The sequence below is a fragment of the Perognathus longimembris genome, chromosome 17 (genome assembly GCF_023159225.1).
Source record: "Perognathus longimembris pacificus isolate PPM17 chromosome 17, ASM2315922v1, whole genome shotgun sequence".
Lineage (NCBI taxonomy): Eukaryota > Metazoa > Chordata > Mammalia > Rodentia > Heteromyidae > Perognathus > Perognathus longimembris.
In genome coordinates, this window is record NC_063177.1 from 35,221,986 (window position 1) to 35,234,811 (window position 12,826).

Here is a 12,826-nt window from a genome sequence, read left to right on the forward strand (position 1 = left end):
TGGTTCACTAATGTCCCTGGGGCCAAGCAGGACTGGAAGCCCGGGCTCGGCAGCAAAGCCAGTGGGTTTTTGCTGGACCTTCTTGCAGCTTGGGCTAGATGGTAGGTTCCTGAGACCAAGCGCCAGGCCTTAAGACCAGAGTCCACTGGACCCAAGTTCCCAGTAGCCAGCAGCTTCTGTTGGGCAGTGCCCACCATGTAGATAGGTTTTCCCTGGCAGAGTCAGCTCACTGTTCTCCAAGAAACAGTGGTCACAGCCAAGGAGTGAGTTAGAATTTGTCAGCCCCATATAGAGTGGGATTCAGGTCCTGGCTCCTCCCACAGGAAAGAGTGATTGGGGAGCAGTCTAAATTCTAAATCTATTTACCAAAACAGAGCCCAGACTGAAGGAAAAGGTGGGAGGGAGGAGATTTGCAGAGGTCCTTTTTGTGACGGAAAAAATTCCTTTTCAACTGTGGCACAGCCTAAGCTCTCTGGCTTTGTAGCACTTCAGGAGGCCACCCTCGGTCGTTTACATTCTCCTTCAAGGGAAGTTCCACGTGGCTAGCTAGCTTCACATACCACAAGTTTTTACTCCTTTGCCGAAAAAATTCCAAACATGACCAAGGAGAACTCAAGCAAACCTCTCATTGACTGACTTCAGAAGTGGCAAGACTTCAGGGCTGATGGGCAAGTGGGAAGGGAAGAGATAAATGAAAGGGAGCATTATCTTGGGAGGAGGGTCTTCTGCATGAGGAAGGGGGGAAAAAAAGCAGGAGATGGACTTTGGCCTGCATGAACAGAAATGGGCCCAGGGAAGGGTGAAGAGAGTCTGTACTCTAATTCTTAAATTATGTTATCTGAGACTTAAAAATTTGGGGCTTCACTGTTTTCCCACTTGCAATTAATTTCAGAGCAGACAAAAGATTTGGAGTGTTAAAATTTATTCTAACAGTATGTTTGGACTTTTAAGAAGACAAGGGCGCCCCCTCCCGGTAGGAGTTTGCTTCTTTAGGAAGCCCATCGGCAGCCAGGGCTTTAATTCTCCCACGGAGCTTTAGGTTTCCAGTCTCCAGGGGTCTCCGGCCTTGGGAGTCTGGGGGGTTCTGGGCTGGATGGGGTCGCACAAGGAATGAGAGTCGCCTGGAATTCGACCAGAGTCTCGGCAGATGCATAGGTCCAGGCTCCGAGAGACCCAGGGCGGCATGAGCGATCTGGAATGAACGAGGCAAGGCCGCGGCCGCCATCTGGCTTCGGTCCACATCTTCGTTCCACAGGAGTAAAATACTCATCTTCCATCTTCCTCGCCGAAACTCGCGGTGAGCCCCCTCCCCCGCCCTTTCCTGATTTCGTTGTATGGAACCTGTGCAAAAAATATTTAATTTCGTTTTATATTAAATCCTTTTATGGAATCCTTTTTCCCTAAACACTCATTTTACTCCTGAATTATATACCCATTGACCTTTATTGATCTCACAGATACTTGTGTCTAAATTACAAGAAAATTCACATGTCCGCACTAACTTGCCTACCACTAGTTCCTTTAAAATAAGGGCTTTCAAACTACAGGAGAGTGTAATTATTAGTTTTTCCTATTATTACTGTCATCGTTGCTTAAGTTCTTTAGACAAACGTCTGAACAATGTTCACAATTTGGTAATTTCAGGGGAAAAAAATCCCACAGACAAACAAATGCACACCAACACACATAGATTCTGGAAAACGAGCGGGAAGGCTTTTCATCCACAAGGCATAATTTTATTCTAGGCTGTTCTGCTTACCCTTCCCCTCCTCCCCCTACACCAGCTCCTTTCCACCGAGGGTCTCAGCAGGATCAGAAGATCGCAGCGCGTGTCTACGGGGCTCCAGGACCCCAACCACTCTTAGCTCCAAAGCAGGTGGATTGCATTACCCCTCCGGAGGCCCAGGGATAGGGGAGTGGTGACTTGAGTGGACTCGATCTCTGGAAGCTCTCCTTTTTTTTTTTTTAGCTAGGTTCCAGCAGCAGAGCCATCCCAAGGCTTGTGGGGGTGGGGGGTTCCCGGCCTTTTTCTTCTGCTTGCGAACACTTCCTGTCGGCAGGCCAGGGACCCCGCGGAGCCGCGGATGATCCAAAATGTGCCCCCCACTTCCCTTCCCCCCATCTCTGTCCTGGGGGTTGTTCCGGGGGCCGAGGGCTGCCTGGGCACCAGCCCTTAGTTCTGGGGAGCAGTGCCAGCCCCTCTCCCCCAGCCCAGCGCACACTCCCCTCCCCGCGCTTCCTTCCTAACCTCTTCATTAAAGTTTTATTCTAAGTCTTAAGTGCTGCACTTTATTAGGTCTCCTGGAGGGGGGTGGACAGTAGGTACCCCACCCCCACCCCTCCTGTCTTGTCTAACCGAAACCTCAGAGCTACAACCGCGAATTAAAAAAAAAAAAAATGTTACCGTAATCTCTCCATAAAGCGCAGAGGCAGTGGCGGCCGTGGAGCTGAATAAAAGAAGATTTCGTCATTTTGGGATGAAGTCCATATCATGGTCTCTCCCACCCTGGACATTCCCTCCTGGCACAAGGGGAGAACGCAACAAAGCAGCCCTGGCCTTCCGCCCAAGACTGGGACACCCCTCTCCCCCGCCCCCCCCCCCCCCCGCGCTGGCCTGGCCTGGAGATTTAAAACATCCAATGGGGAACCGGTGCCAGCCAGCCTCCCTTTCCCCGCCATCAGTTAGTGGGGGGGGGGGGGGGAGGCGTGTTAGTCGGGGGAGAGGAGACCTGAAAGAATGCCCTCATTTCCCTTCCCCCAACTAAATGGCCTCCCAAATGGAAGGAAACAAGGTGTAGCAATGGGGGCATGGGGGCGGGGGGGGGGGGGCTGCAACTGCTGGCACCCGGTGGGGAGGGGGAGGGTCAAGGGCTTTGCCATTGAACTTGAAGATCCTGGCTGGTGGTCTCCACACCCGACCCCTACCCTCCTAAAGGCTTTATGGGGAGAGGGAGGAAGGTGAGGAGGATAAGGGACATCTTTGGCCTTGGAAGGAGGGTGGGGGCCAAGCGGCGGGGGAAGGGCCAGAGCTATCCAGAGACACGCTGGAGAAGCCACTGAGGAAGGCCCCAAGGCGTGGAGGAGTCCAAGTGGGCCGCACACAGGGACCCTCCAGTCTTCGCCTAGATTTTCAGCTACCGAAGTGGGAACTACTGGCAGTGCGCGTTTGAGTCCCGTCCCAGACTCCGCAAGGTAGGGGTCACTCTGTCCTCCTAGTCTAAGGTGAGCCCGTGCTTCTTAGAGTTCGGATCAGGCAGATGCCTGCTGGTTCAGGGCCAAGAGATAACTAGATTCCTGACTCTTCTCTGCCTTCCAGAGTGAACAGGAAAGTGATGTATCCATTCTCTCACACCAAGAATCAGCCCTTTTCCACCTCCAAGAGTGCTTTTCTCTTTAATAAGATAAACAAACTGAGCCTGTTGAAGATCCTTTAGCCTAGGATCTGCCTTTGGAGGTTTTAGATCGAGATGTACAAAGGTATGGTCAATGGCTCAAGGTAGGCTGTTCTCAGACCACATGGCAGAGGCTAATCCTGGCTGTTTTTTGGGGGGGGGGAGAAGGGGAGTCATTTGGGCAGAAAAGGTCAAAGAAAAGGTCGTTTAGGAGCTAGGACCACCAGTAAAAGCCCTTCTTTGTGACTTAATTTTTTTTTTTACTTTAATGGAATGGAGTACTGGAGATATTATTATTTAAAATGGCAACATTTTGAGAGCATGCATTTTGAAAATGAGGCAAAAGTGAACTATGATGATAATGGTTCATTAACCCACCCTTAAGGGACATGTGCTAGAACTTAGAATAAAACAAAAGCCAGTGTCCTTGATGTCCTACGGACCCCAAGAGCTCTCAGAAGCTCCCAGCTTTGGCCAGTGCCATTTTGAGGAGTGATTGGGAGGAAACCTTCCTAGTTGGCTTGGTACAAGTGCTGTGGCAAAGGGGCTCTTGGCAGGCGGGATGGGACCTGGCCCAGGCCATTAGCCACTCCCTTTGCTACACTGGGCTTGGGTGGCAAATGAATCTATAAACACATCCAGGATTCACCTGCCATTTTCTCTCCAAGCTTGCTCCTTCTCTACCCTTCCCACCACGGGGCAAAGCCCAGAACAGAGTGAGCACTTTATAAAATAAATCAACAGTTCTTAGGGGAAACAAACCAAACAAACAACTCAAAGAACTGAAAGTGGTCAAGTGGCTTCATTCATATTCACCAGGTCAGTCTAAGCCTCAACGCAGAATGCACATCTCTAAGTCTCTATTGACTGGCAGAATGGGAAGTTAGGCACCCCTCACCCCCCTATGATGACTAATACTGCTTCCACGGGGGGCTATTGAGGGAGGTCACATGCTTGCAACCAAATGCCTAGACCTAGTTCCACTATGGCATGAGTGTTGGGCAGATTTACCTAAATACACAGGGATGAGGCACTCGTGGGAAGTCCTTATTACTGCGTGCTTACTGCATGGGAAAATCTCCATTGAGTGTGTAAAGCAGGAGAGAATTTAGAAATACGCCTTTCCACAGGTTCTCTACAGATCCAACATTAGGACCTGTATGCCCTCCTCCATGCCTGAGGATTATACTCTGTGACTTCTGTTCCAATGAGGTGGGAAAGCATCTTTGTAAATAATTATAATTAGGACAAATAGGAAACAGTACCCCCCCACACACACACTCACACACACACACAGAGTTTCTGGGGATGCTTCCAAAGAGAGGCTGTTTAATAGAAGGACCTAGAAAGATGTTTCTGAATATCAAAAGGGAGATGAAAGGTGTAAGGAAAACTCATAGTGGACGCATGTTGTGCTCCTGGCTCTATTTGAAGAGCTAGTGTAGAGAAGGGTTTGGGGGGGGGGGTTCTCCCAGGCCCTGAACACCAGGGAGAAGTGTGCACCCCAATCAGACACGCTCTGGCTCACTCAAGACTCTGCTTATGCCAACTCCACCCAAACTGGCAAGCTCAGGCTCCAGACCACAGGCAGCTTCGGGGATAGCGGGATTCACAACCATCCCAAGGAGTCTTAGCTCCCAGCCCCCTAGCTGGGCCCAGCCTGTCGCCCCTGCCTGGGGAGACCTGCGCCCAGCCTTTGTCTGGTTGATGTTCACTGCCCCTCCCCCTCCAGGCAGGGTTTGTCATTGAACTTGAGTCAGGCTATAAACATTCCGTCACCCCTCTGGGAACTGGACAAGAAAGTAAAGTGGGCGGCGGAGGAGGGGGTGGGGTAGGTGAGGGTTAGAAGCACCCAGAATTTGAGAGAATGGGCCTCTCCACCTGAACCTGCGTTGTATTATCAAAGACTTTCCGATCCTTGCCTTCCGGGGAAAACTCGCCCCGTCTGCATTTAAACACTGGGTTATTGAGGCCACATGGTAACTAAGACAAGTCTTGCGACGTTTTCGTTTTCACTCACTCGTAATTCGTGTTCGTTTACTTTATGTTCGCCAGCAAGTCTTTCCGTTTCTTTTAAATGATCAAGATCAACAAATACACAAATAACAAACGAGTAACAGCTCGAGCCGTTGCATTGTTAGAGAGCCCTGGAGCGGGTCGCTCCGGGGCGGTCTGCGTTAGGGTTTGAAAGCACCCCTTCCTGGGCGCTGGGATCCAGCTGTCCCCGCCCGCCAGCCAATCGCTCGACCACCTCCTCGTCGCGGTCTAGAAACTCAAAACTTGGTAAAGGGGGCACCTTCCCGGTCCCCATGAGCGAGAACGCAGCGGCGGTGGCAGCCGCCGGATCCGGGAAACGGGTTCGTATTTCCCCGAGATCGGCTGGGCGCCCGGGCCGCGGAGCGCGGCCTGCTGAGATGGTATATTCCTTGTCAGGTTTGCGTTTTTAAGAATCCGGGATCCGGGACCAAAGCGGAGGCGTGCGGCCCACCGCCGACCCTGCGATCTTTTCCTGCCTCAATAACAACCAGGTGGAGGGAGAAGAGAGGAGATGCCGGGGGTTCTTGGATCTTGCAAGGCCCGGCTCAGCGCGCGGTGTCCGGGTCCGTTCCGGGAGCCCACCCAGGCTCCACTAACGGCTAAAAAGACACCCAGCCCCGCGAATCGATAGAAACAAAAGCAAAGCAAACTAACAACAACAACAACAACAACAACAACAACAACAACGATTCCCGGCCTTATTATTTGTGGCCGGAGAAAACGCACTGAGACCGATTTTCGGGCAAATCGGGAGGAGGCCTCAAGGACGGAAAGCTCTCCCGCCCTCCAATTTGACTTTTACCTGCCACAAACCTGTGTGGATCAAAGGTGTTCGTTGTTTAATCCTTTTCCCAACCTTGGGTTTCCAGTCCTTTCCCGGCCCTGGAAAGAATCCAGCCCAACTCCTCTTTCTTTGTTTGACCTTTGGGGGGGAAGGGTGCAGGAGAAAGGCGTGGGCGCCCGGGTCAAGTTCACGGAAAGATCGGGTCTCTGTTAGGGCCACTGAGGCCGCCATTGCTCGTCCAGACTCGGGGCAAACCCGGCGGCTTTGCAATTTTTAATCTGATGTTTCCATCCTCCTTCCCCTCCCCCGCCAGCCCTGTAGAGAATTCAAACCGAAAGGATACGGATTCTTTGGGGGGGAAAAACCCGCGAAGGTGTTAAGGAATCGGCGTCCTAAAAGATGTCTCTGAAGTCTTGGGCACTTGGCTTATTTTGTTAGTTCCGTGCTGGCTGGCGTTTACCGAAGCTAAGAATTTACAGTGTTAGGCACGACCGATTCCCGGCAAGGGGAGCTTACAACGACACTGCGCCCCTAAACGCTTCACATCTTGCACATTCACATAAATTCCCGCTACATTCTTGCCTTAAAAAAAAAAAAGGGCTCATTGTATAAACACACACTATTGAGATCGAAAAAGAAAGAAAGGAAAGGAGAGGAAAAGAAAATGGGGCTTTAATATAAAAACCTACTTTGGAAAGTTTTTTTTTTTTATAAACAACCCTTAAATTTTTTCCATTCTTTTTTCAATGTCTGTGTTTTATTTATAATCTGCAATCACTCTTATTACCTTTTTGTCCCTTTCCCCCAGGCTACCTTGTAGTTATATGCATCCTAACTTTTCTAAAATGTGTATGTAATTTATTAGGTCATAAACAATTTCTTAAGGTTTCTTTCCCCTGCACTCTCTCGAATGCCATTCCATAATACGTGATGAAAAGATTTGTTAGACATTTAGAAGATGATTTCTCTAATGTTGATCATCTAGACTGTCCCTGCACTTTTGGAAAAAAAAACTGCATGGTTTTTTTTTCTTCCTGATTGGCAAAATAACACATTCTTGTAGTCAAGAATTGAAAAAAAAAGTTACAAAGAAATAAAGCCCACCTTACTTACATTCTACCAAAGTGAATCTTTTGTTGTATTCATTTACAGGTTATTTTGCCTTCTATATAGATATAATTTCAAGATCAAGATTCTGTGCCACCTTGACTTTTAGTGTAATCTTAGTTTACTAGCATTTCCCAGTGTTATTTCTCCAAAGTGTCGCATAATATTTAGTTCACCAGATGCCAGATGCGGCATCCAAAAGTATTTCTTTATTAGTCAGTTAAATTTTTGTTTGTGTGTGTGCTCGTGCTCTGTGCCCGTGCTGAGGTTTGAAGGGTCCTTTGTCTTTGATCTTTGTTGCTCAAGGCTAGTGCTCTACCATTTGAGCTACAGCTTCACTTCTGGCTGTTTTTTTCTTTTTTTTTTTTTTTTTTGCTTTTTTTTGTGTGCTTAATTTTAGATAAGAGTCTCAAAGACTTCTCTGCTCAGGCTGGCTTTGAACTAAAATCCTCAGATCTTAGTTTCCTGAATAGTTAGGATTATGGCTACTCAGGCATGAGCCACCTGCACCTGGCTAAATTGTTTTCATGTATGCTTCTTCTTCTGTTTTGTTTTAAATCACGACACTAGAAGTAGAGCCCAGGGTCTTCTGTCTGTGCTTCCTGTCTATGCCCCTAGTCATCTGCATCTACTTAAAAAAATAATGTGCAAGAGAGGAATTGTTAGGACTCTAAGTATGTTTAGTAGGGAGAGGAGAGTTGAATCTCTGTGGAATAGAATGCTTTAAAATTATTAGGTTAAAAAATCCCTAGTATTTCTTGGGTGAGAACAAACAAAAGAGTCTTAGTGTGCTTAAAATGTCCCACATGTTGATCAAGGTGGTGGTTTTGTGTGCATATAAGTAAAATTTCATTAAGCTCAATGTTTGCTATTTGTGAATTTTGTTTCTTTAACATTTAAACAACAGCTCTCCTATCCCAAAGAAGGAGTCTGTTGACATAGAAAGTGCAATGCAGGAAATTGGAGGAGGAAGTAAAGAAAGGGGTGGAGACCAACCCAGAGTGGATCAGTTCTCCCCTTGTAGGTAGGATCTTTGGTTCATAGAGACCAAAATATTTACCAGAAGTAAATATTTGACAGTTAGTGAAGGGGATGAGAGAAGGGCTCTCATGATTACCTCCTTTTTCCCATCCCAGTCTTGTCCGCTTGTCTCATGGGAGTTGCACTTCTGTGCTTAGAGTTCCCTAGTGAGTTGGAGAGGCATAAAATATGGAAGATGAGTATATATATATATATATATAATATATATATACTCACATATATGTATGTATATATATGCTGAAAGTCCCATATAGCAGGTAGTGAAAGCCTGTCATCTTCTGACTTCGGAGTTGTAGGTAAGAGAACAGAGAGTTACATGACTAAATCCAGGCTAGTTTAGGATACATTGTGATATCCTGTCTCAATAAAACAAAATAAGTACTCTTTCCTAATAAATGTTCCTATTATTTTTCATTAACTGAATTAATAAAATACAAAATTTAAAGTTAAAAACAATAGCTGACTGCTGTAACATTGTCATGCGAAATAGAAACGAAGAATATATATTATATATAAATTATATATATATATAATTTTCAGAGCTACTGTAGGTTTGGGCTGGGGACTTAGCTTAATGAAAACATACTACCCTAGCATGGACCTTGGTTTGATTATCTCCAACACTGCCAAAAGAATGAAAAGGGAAAAAAAAACATATTGCAGATTTTGCATTTGTAATCTACATTTACATAAAAAGGTAACAGAAGCCAGGTGCAGGTGGCTCACACCTATAATCCTAGCAACTCAGGAGGCTGAGATCTGAAGATGGCCGTTTAAACCCAACCGAGGCAGGAAAGTCCATAAGACTTTTGTCTCCAATTAACCACCAGAAAACTGGAAGTGACACTTGTGGCTCAAAGTGGCAGAGTGCTAGCCTTGAGCACAAAAGTTCAGGGACAGTACTCAGGCCCCCAATTCAAGCCCCACAACCTATAAAAAGTTAATTTAAATTTTTATTTTAAAAAGAAAGGTAATAGGCTGTCTTTGTGACCATCGAACTAGGACCAACTAACTGCTCTCTCACATAAGGAAGACCCCAGGGTTTGGGGAGTGGAGCCTGGGGTCCTGAGACTCCTGTTTCACAGTATGGTGAGGTCAGTGGTACTCTGGCCAGGATACAGCCTTAATTTTGGGGATGCTGAGGAGAGGAAAATCTTGTCACTCTCTCCTTGTGATTCAGATAGGAAATTGTTAAAAAAAAAAAAAACCCACCTCACTCATTCCTATTTGGTGGTTATATTTTAAAATGTTGTATCATTTCTTTTAAGAATCAGGACAATGCTGAATGCTGTGTGTGTGTGTGTGTGTGTGTGTGTGTGTACACATGTACACACACAAGGGGAGGGGGCTCACTGTAATATTGTCATACATGTAAACAATATATCCCAATCAACCTTACCCTAGGTCACTCCCTCCTACTCTCCCTTCTAAAAGCAATTTCAACAGGTTTTCTTGTTCTGTTTGCCTACATGCACACCAACTAGTCAACTGTATTTATTCTTATTCACCCTCATTAGTCCTCCCCTCTCCTACTTGATCTACTCATGGGAGACTAGTTTACTTTCCTATCATTCTTTTTTTCTTTTTGGTTGTTTGTTTAGTATGCATTAAGTGTGTCAAGGGGTTTTGATATGGTATTTCAGACAGGCTACATATTAAGTTTTACTCAGAGTAACCCTCTCTGTTGCATTTTCTTCCTTGTCCCCCATCCCCTAATGATCAAATGCTTTGAGGCCACTTATGCCACCTTCATACATGGCTACCCTATATGTATTTCAAAATTCTTCACTCTCCACTTTTCTTTATCCCTCTTTTCTTCCCCTCATCCTCTAAAAGTTAATACCTTATGAAGAAAAATATTGGAGACATTTTCTATTGATATACTCTATAGATATTTAATTTGTTTATTTAGCGGTTCTGAGGCTTGAAATCAGGGCCAGGGTACTGTCTCTGAGCTTTCTTTGGCTCAAGGCTAGCACTCTACCACTTGGGCCACAGCACCACTTCCAGCCTTTTGTGTTTATGTAGTACTAAGGAATCAAACCCAGGGCTTCATGCATGCTAGGCAATCACTTTACCACTAAGTCACATACTTAGCCCAATATTTTATCATTTTAAAAGTCTCCCTCTTGTGTGTCTGAGGTATAACAGAGTTTCAGTAATAAGTGTGGGCTTTGATGAATATTTGATGAATATTTACCTATGAAACCATGATTCCTTGAGAAGATATAGAACACGCTTTCCTGCCCCTTTGCAACATGGTAATCCACAAGGTTTTCTCTTTCTCTTTTCTTCTTACTTTTCCCTTCTTTCCTTCCTTCCTTCCTTCCTTCCTTCCTTCCTTCCTTCCTTCCTTCCTTCCTTCCTTCCTTCCTTCTTTCCTTTCTTCCTTCCTTCCTTCCTTTCTTCCTTCCTCCCTCCCTCCCTCCCTCCCTCCCTCCCTCCCTCCCTCCCTCCCTCCCTCCCTCCTTCCCTCCCTCCCTCCCTCCCTTCCTCCCTCCCTTTCTCTTTCTCTCTCTTTCTTATACTGGAACTTTAACTGAAGGCCCACACTCTATCCTAGCCTTTTTACTCAAGGCTGATTCTGTACCACTTGTGCCACACTTCTATTTCCAGCTTTTTGTTGGTTAATTGGAAATAAGAGTCTCTTCCATTTGTCTGTCAGAACTGGCTTTGAATTTCAATCCTCACATCCCAGCCTTCTTCTGAATAGCTAGGATTTCAGGCATGAGCCACTGCCACCAGGCTAAAATGAATATCATTTTTTTCTTTTTTTTTCTTTTTTGTCAGTCATAAGGCTTGAACTCTCTGTCCCTAAGCTCTTTTTCTCAAGACTAGTTGTCTACCACTTTGAGCCACACTGCTAATTCTGGTTTTCTGGTGGTTCGTTGGAGCTAGAGTCTCACAGACTTTCCTGCTTGAGCTGGCTTTGAACTGCCATCCTCAGATCTCAGCTTCCCCAATAGCTAGGATTATAGGCATGAGCCACCAGCACCTGACACAATGAATATTCTTAATCATATCCTTTGCTGCACAAATTGACTCATTAACTATTTTTGAATTGTTGAGTAGGTATATGTTTAAATCTACTAGCAATGTGATACTTTCAAAATCAAATTATTTATATACAAGTCTTAATTAACAGCTGTGCAAATGGTCAGACTTAAGAGAAAGAAACATTGATATGGGGCTGGGAATATGCCCTAGTGGTAGAGTGCTTGCCTTGCATACTTGAAGCCCTGGGCTCAATTCCTCAGCACCACATAAACAGAAAAAGCCAGAAATGGCTCTTGTGGCTCAAGTGGTAGAGTGCTAGCCTTGAATAAAAAGAAGCAAGGGACAATGCCCAGGCCCTGAACTGGTTAAAAAAAGAAAGAAAGAAACATTGATATGGAAGTGGTACTGTGGCTCAAAGTGATACACACCCAGGCCCTGAGATCAAGCCCCAGGACCGACAAAAAGAAAGAAAGAAAAAAATGTTGACAGTTGAAGAGACCTGATTATTTTCTTCTGGACTTTGATACAGAGCCAATTTTGAAGTCTTAATGACCATAATTCTCTGGGGCAGTGGAGATTTGGGTTGGCTGAGAGCAGAGCATCAAGGTTCATAGCTCTGGTCTTCCCTGTGGTCTCCAGGAATGGCCCGGCCCTGGGCACAACCCCATCTGTGAGTTATGCTAATACACTGAGGGGGACTAGCTGACTGAGGTTGATGATCAGGGTGAGCAGGGAGGCCCAAGGGTTAAGGGCAGAAGATAAGAAAAGCTCTTGTGAATCCTAATTTGGAAGCTGAGTTATATCTTGGAAGTTTATTACCACCTAGTTTTTTTTTTTTTAACAAGAAGTCATCTATCTTCCTGAGCAAAATTGCCCATTGCTGGTGACAGGTGCCTGGAGCCAGCTTATTAAAAACCATCATTTCTACCCCCAAAGAGAAGGTGCCACAGTCTATGGAGACAGAATGCTAATTTCCAGCTCCATACCATAATCTAGGGCAAGGAAGAGAGCTTTGGGGGAGGGGGCACGTTAATATTCAAGAGGAAGGCATCCTTGGGCAATTCTGCAGCTATACTTGGGGCCCAGGGATGGTCAGTAGCTGCCTTCACATCCCAGGTAACACTTGCCATCCCAGGATGCCGACCACAGTTGATCAGTTCTCACCTCCTGCCTTGGGCTGACAGAGTCCTGGCCCTGCTCTAGCCTAAGACAGGTCTCATCGAGCTGCCATTGTGGTAGGGTAGAATGAACACTCAACTCTAGAGGAATGAATTCATGTCCCCGCTGTGGCATGGGGTGCTATGGAGAGGGCAAAGAGGACTTCTTTACATTTGGAAGGGTGCTTTTTTTTTGGCCAGTCCTGGGGCTTGGACTCAGGGCCTGAGCACTGTCCCTGGCTTCTTTTTGCTCAAGGCTAGCACTCTGCCACTTGAGCCACAGCGCCGCTTCTGGCCGTTTTCTGTATATG